Consider the following 5,465-nt stretch of genomic DNA (forward strand, 5'->3'; position numbering starts at 1 on the left):
GGTAATGATCCTTCCGCAGGTTCACCTACGGAAACCTTGTTACGACTTTTACTTCCTCTAAATGGTCAAGTTTGATCGGCTTCTCGGCGCTCCTCCAGACCGTTGCCGGCCCGAGAGGGGCCGATCGACTGGCCTCACTAAACCATTCAATCGGTAGTAGCGACGGGCGGTGTGTACAAAGGGCAGGGACGTAATCAACGCGCGCTGATGACACGCATCTACTGGGAATTCCTCGTTCATGGGAGATAATTGCAATCCCCGATCCCTAGCACGAAGGCGGTTCAGCAGGTTACCCGCACCTTTCGGCGAAGGCGAAAGACTCGCTGATGCCTTCATTGTAGCGCGCGTGCGGCCCCGGACATCTAAGGGCATCACAGACCTGTTATTGCTCCATCTCGTCCGGCTTACTGCCGGCTGTCCCTCTAAGAAGTTGCGGCCGATCGCGCGGGATCGCCGAACTAGTTAGCATGCCAGAGTCTCGTTCGTTATCGGGATTAGCCAGACAAATCGCTCCACCAACTAAGAACGGCCATGCACCACCACCCACAGAATCAAGAAAGAGCTCTCAATCTGTCAATCCTTACTGTGTCCGGGCCGGGTGAGTTTCCCCGTGTTGAGTCAAATTAAGCCGCAGGCTCCACTCCTGGTGGTGCCCTTCCGTCAATTCCTTTAAGTTCCAGCTTTGCAACCATACTTCCCCCGGAACCCGAAAACTCAGGTTTCCCGGGAGCTGCCCATCGGGTCATCGAAGTAACGCCGGCGGATCGCTGGTTGGCATCGTTTATGGTTGTGACTAGGGCGGTATCTGATCGCCTTCGCGCCCACAACTTTCGTTCTTGATCAATGAAAACATTCTTGGCAAATGCTTTCGCAGTGGTTCGTCTTGCGGCGATCCAAGAATTTCACCTCTCCCGCCGCAATACGAATGCCCCCGTCCGTCCCTCTTGATCATTACCTCACGTTCCGAAAACCAACGAAATAGAACCGAGGTCCTATTCCATTATTCCATGCACCACTATTCAGGCGCCAGGCCTGCTTTGAACACTCTAATTTTTTCAAAGTAAACGCTCCGGCACCCCGAGGCACTCAGTTAAGAGCACCAAGGAGAATCCGGCGGGGAGGGCCGGGACGAGCAGTGACACGCCTCGCGGCGGACCGCAAGCCCGGTCCCAAGATCCAACTACGAGCTTTTTAACCGCAACAACTTTAATATACGCTATTGGAGCTGGAATTACCGCGGCTGCTGGCACCAGACTTGCCCTCCAATAGATCCTCGTTAAAGGATTTAAAGTGTACCCATTCCAATTACGGGGCCTCGAAAGAGTCCCGTATTGTTATTTTTCGTCACTACCTCCCCGAGTCGGGAGTGGGTAATTTGCGCGCCTGCTGCCTTCCTTGGATGTGGTAGCCGTTTCTCAGGCTCCCTCTCCGGAACCGAACCCTGATTCCCCGTCACCCGTTGCCACCATGGTAGGCACAGAACCTACCATCGAAAGTTGATAGGGCAGACATTCGAATGATCTGTCGCCGGTGCGAAGACCGTGCGATCGGCTGGGTTATCCAGAGTCACCAAAGGGACCGGGGCGAACCCCGGGTCGGTCTTGGTCTGATAAATGCACGCCAGACCGTGAGGTCGGCGCTTCTTCCGCATGTATTAGCTCTAGAATTACCACAGTTATCCATGTAGGATGTGACGATCAAAGGAACCATAACTGATTTAATGAGCCATTCGCAGTTTCACTGGGACAGTTTAAACTTGCACGTGCATGGCTTAATCTTTGAGACAAGCATATGACTACTGGCAGGATCAACCAGGTAGCGAGGACGCCGAGGCGGCGAAAGAGCGGTCGCCGCCGGGAGAGGACCGCCGCGGCCGCGGGGCAGCGCGGGAAGACCCGCAACTGCCGCCGCCGCCACACGGTCCCGCTCGACCGGAGCGCCGAGCGCCGCCGAGTCCGTCGCTGCCGTGAGGTGGGAACGCGCCGTGGAGATGGCCGCGAACCCTCGGGAGCCTGAGCGCAGAACTCCCGGCCACACCTGACCGTTGCTTCCCTTCAACGCCCGAGCCGTCCCGTCAGGAACGGTCCCGCACTCTCACGACCGGACGCGTCCGCCGGCAAGGCGGACGGCCGGGTCTCGAACCGCCGAGTCCGCAAGGCGTACTCGCACGCAGACGGAAGGGGCGAGCCGTCGCCGTTGGGTCCGCCGCCGCAGCGGCGGGACCCGGGCTGCCCTCCGCGGAGGGCCTGCCCCGGCGCTGGTTCCGGACGCCCGTCGGCACGCCCGTCCTCGCCCGCAGGAGCGGAGGAGCGGGCGCCTTCCAAGCCGGTTGTCGACCTCCGGCTGCCCTCGCGGGGAGTGGCAGCCTGGTCGGCGGGGTAGCAAAACGACTGGCGAGAGAGTGTGCGATTGCTCGCCGTCGATTCCCGAGCTAGTCAAAAAACGACCACTCTCTCAAGGTAGGTTGAGCGACCCACGACATGGTCAGACACCCTACAGAGCACTTTTTTGAAAAACCACCGCAAGTCGGCCACGGGGTAGGCTTCGGGGGCAACGGGAGACCGGCCGCCGGCCGGCCGGGAGACCCGTCCCGGTCGACCCCGTTGCTCGGCCGCCCGCTCCACCCCCGCCTCCCCGGGCCCCGCCCCACACCGGACGGACCCTGCTCGCTCGCCCGGCGGGCCCGGGGCGCCCTCCGGGGCGGTCGGAGTCGGGCGGGGCGGGGCGCTCACTCCCCCCGCCGACACCCGCCCAGGCGCCCGGTGCCAAGTCCGATGGAGCCGGCCGACGGGGCAAAGTCACCGGACGACCCCCGTCTTTTCTCCACGCAGGGGTCTGGCCCGTGCCGCGCCGGCCCCCGTCCGCACCCTCCCGGACCCGCTGGCCCCCAGCCGCCGTCCGCTACGGGCTCTGGAAGAGTTGCCTAGTCAAAAAACGACCACTCCTCTCAAGGTAGGATCGGCGACCTACACCTTGGTCAGACACCCTGGCGAAATCCGAAAGTCGGGGCAGGCCGGAAAGTCGCATGCCGTCGTGTAGCAGGCGGCCTCGGGAGCGGGGAAACACCAAACGCGGTCCGCCCGGCGGCTTCCTTCGGCCGTCAGCGCCGGCCGACCCGGCCGCCAATGCTTAAGAGATGGTGGGCTACATAGGAGCGACCTGAAGAGTCGGGCTTTGTCACAGGATCGGAGTGAGTCCCCGCAGCTCTTGCGGCCCTTCTCGCGAAATCGGAGTGAGTCACCAAAGCTCTTGCGGGCTTTCTCCAAAGATCGGAGTCAGCGACGGAAGGTCTTGACGGGCTTTCTCCAAGGATCGGAGTCAGCGACCGAAGGTCTTAACGGGCTTTCTCCAAGGATCGGAGTCAGCGACCGAAGGTCTTAACGGGCTTTCTCGCAGGATCGGAGTCAGCGACCGAAGGTCTTTACGGGCTTTCTCCAAAGATCGGAGTCAGCGACCGAAGGTCTTAACGGGCTTTCTCCAAGGATCGGAGTCAGCGACCGAAGGTCTTAACGGGCTTTCTCCAAGGATCGGAGTCAGCGACCGAAGGTCTTAACGGGCTTTCTCCAAGGATCGGAGTCAGCGACCAAAGGTCTTAACGGGCTTTCTCGCAGGATCGGAGTCAGCGACCGAAGGTCTTTACGGGCTTTCTCCAAGGATCGGAGTCAGCGACCGAAGGTCTTAACGGGCTTTCTCGCAGGATCGGAGTCAGCGACCGAAGGTCTTTACGGGCTTTCTCCAAAGATCGGAGTCAGCGACCGAAGGTCTTAACGGGCTTTCTCCAAGGATCGGAGTCAGCGACCGAAGGTCTTAACGGGCTTTCTCCAAGGATCGGAGTCAGCGACCGAAGGTCTTAACGGGCTTTCTCCAAGGATCGGAGTCAGCGACCAAAGGTCTTAACGGGCTTTCTCGCAGGATCGGAGTCAGCGACCGAAGGTCTTTAACGGGCTTTCTCCAAGGATCGGAGTCAGCGACCGAAGGTCTTTACGGGCTTTCTCCAAGGATCGGAGTCAGCGACCGAAGGTCTTAACGGGCTTTCTCCAAGGATCGGAGTCAGCGACCAAAGGTCTTAACGGGCTTTCTCGCAGGATCGGAGTCAGCGACCGAAGGTCTTTACGGGCTTTCTCCAAGGATCGGAGTCAGCGACCGAAGGTCTTAACGGGCTTTCTCGCAGGATCGGAGTCAGCGACCGAAGGTCTTTACGGGCTTTCTCCAAAGATCGGAGTCAGCGACCGAAGGTCTTAACGGGCTTTCTCCAAGGATCGGAGTCAGCGACCGAAGGTCTTAACGGGCTTTCTCCAAGGATCGGAGTCAGCGACCGAAGGTCTAACGGGCTTTCTCGCAGGATCGGAGTCAGCGACCGAGGTCTTTACGGGCTTTCTCCAAGGATCGGAGTCAGCGACCGAAGGTCTTTACGGGCTTTCTCCAAGGATCGGAGTCAGCGACCGAAGGTCTTAACGGGCTTTCTCGCAGGATCGGAGTCAGCGACCGAAGGTCTTTACGGGCTTTCTCCAAGGATCGGAGTCAGCGACCGAAGGTCTTAACGGGCTTTCTCCAAGGATCGGAGTCAGCGACCAAAGGTCTTAACGGGCTTTCTCGCAGGATCGGAGTCAGCGACCGAAGGTCTTAACAACGGGCTTTCTCGCAGGATCGGAGTCAGCGACCGAAGGTCTTTACGGGCTTTCTCCAAGGATCGGAGTCAGCGACCGAAGGTCTTAACGGGCTTTCTCAAGATCGGAGTCCAGCGACCGAAGGTCTTAACGGGCTTTCTCGCAGGATCGGAGTCAGCGACCGAAGCTCTTACGGGCTTTCTCCAAGGATCGACGCCACCTGCGCTCAACTTCAGGCCAAAGCCAATGCACGGGAAGACGTGGCCAGCGGCCGGGGCCCGTTCGCAGGTGCAACGGGGCGTGCCTCTCGGCAGCAGAGGCCCTGCCCGGCCGTAGGGCAGCCACGGTCGGCCGCCTTCGGGCGACCGGAACGCTCCTCGGCAGCCTGCGGGGTGGGCAGTCCGCAGGCGCACCGAGAGTGTCCTGCCGACGGCGCAAAACATCGGAAGACGATTAATTGCCAGGACTTGCACTGGTGGCTGCTATTCCCCTTTCGAATCGGAAGAAACCCCAACACCAGTTGCTATTCCCCTTACATACGGGATCGGCAGTACCCGACCAGCCCAACAACTTCAAGCCAAAGCAATACATCGGAGCGACGTGGCTAGCGGGCAATCAGGTCCTTCGGACATCGGAAAATCCGCCTCGGGCCGCTTAGGCACACAGCTGTGGCCGTACATCGGAAGCTGCGCTCTCCGGCTCAAAGCCGTAGCCGGAGCGACCGGCACCGCCCCACCGCAGCCTGCGGGCTGGGCAGTCCGCAGGCACCGACAGCCCTTGAGACACGACAGACACAAGAGATATCGGAAGTACTTTGACACTTGCCAGCACGCTGACGGCTAACATCACTATGTATAG

The 5,465-nt window shown here is 60.1% G+C and overlaps 1 non-coding gene across 1 annotated transcript; it reads right to left on the reverse strand.

Annotated features, from left to right (window-relative positions):
* Positions 1–2: 2 nt before the first annotated feature.
* Positions 3–1,818, reverse strand: LOC136441034 (small subunit ribosomal RNA). Its single transcript, XR_010756755.1, has one exon. It is a non-coding gene; the product is annotated as a small subunit ribosomal RNA (ribosomal RNA).
* Positions 1,819–5,465: the final 3,647 nt, after the last annotated feature.

The sequence above is a fragment of the Branchiostoma lanceolatum genome, chromosome 8 (assembly GCF_035083965.1).
Source record: "Branchiostoma lanceolatum isolate klBraLanc5 chromosome 8, klBraLanc5.hap2, whole genome shotgun sequence".
NCBI lineage: Eukaryota > Metazoa > Chordata > Leptocardii > Amphioxiformes > Branchiostomatidae > Branchiostoma > Branchiostoma lanceolatum.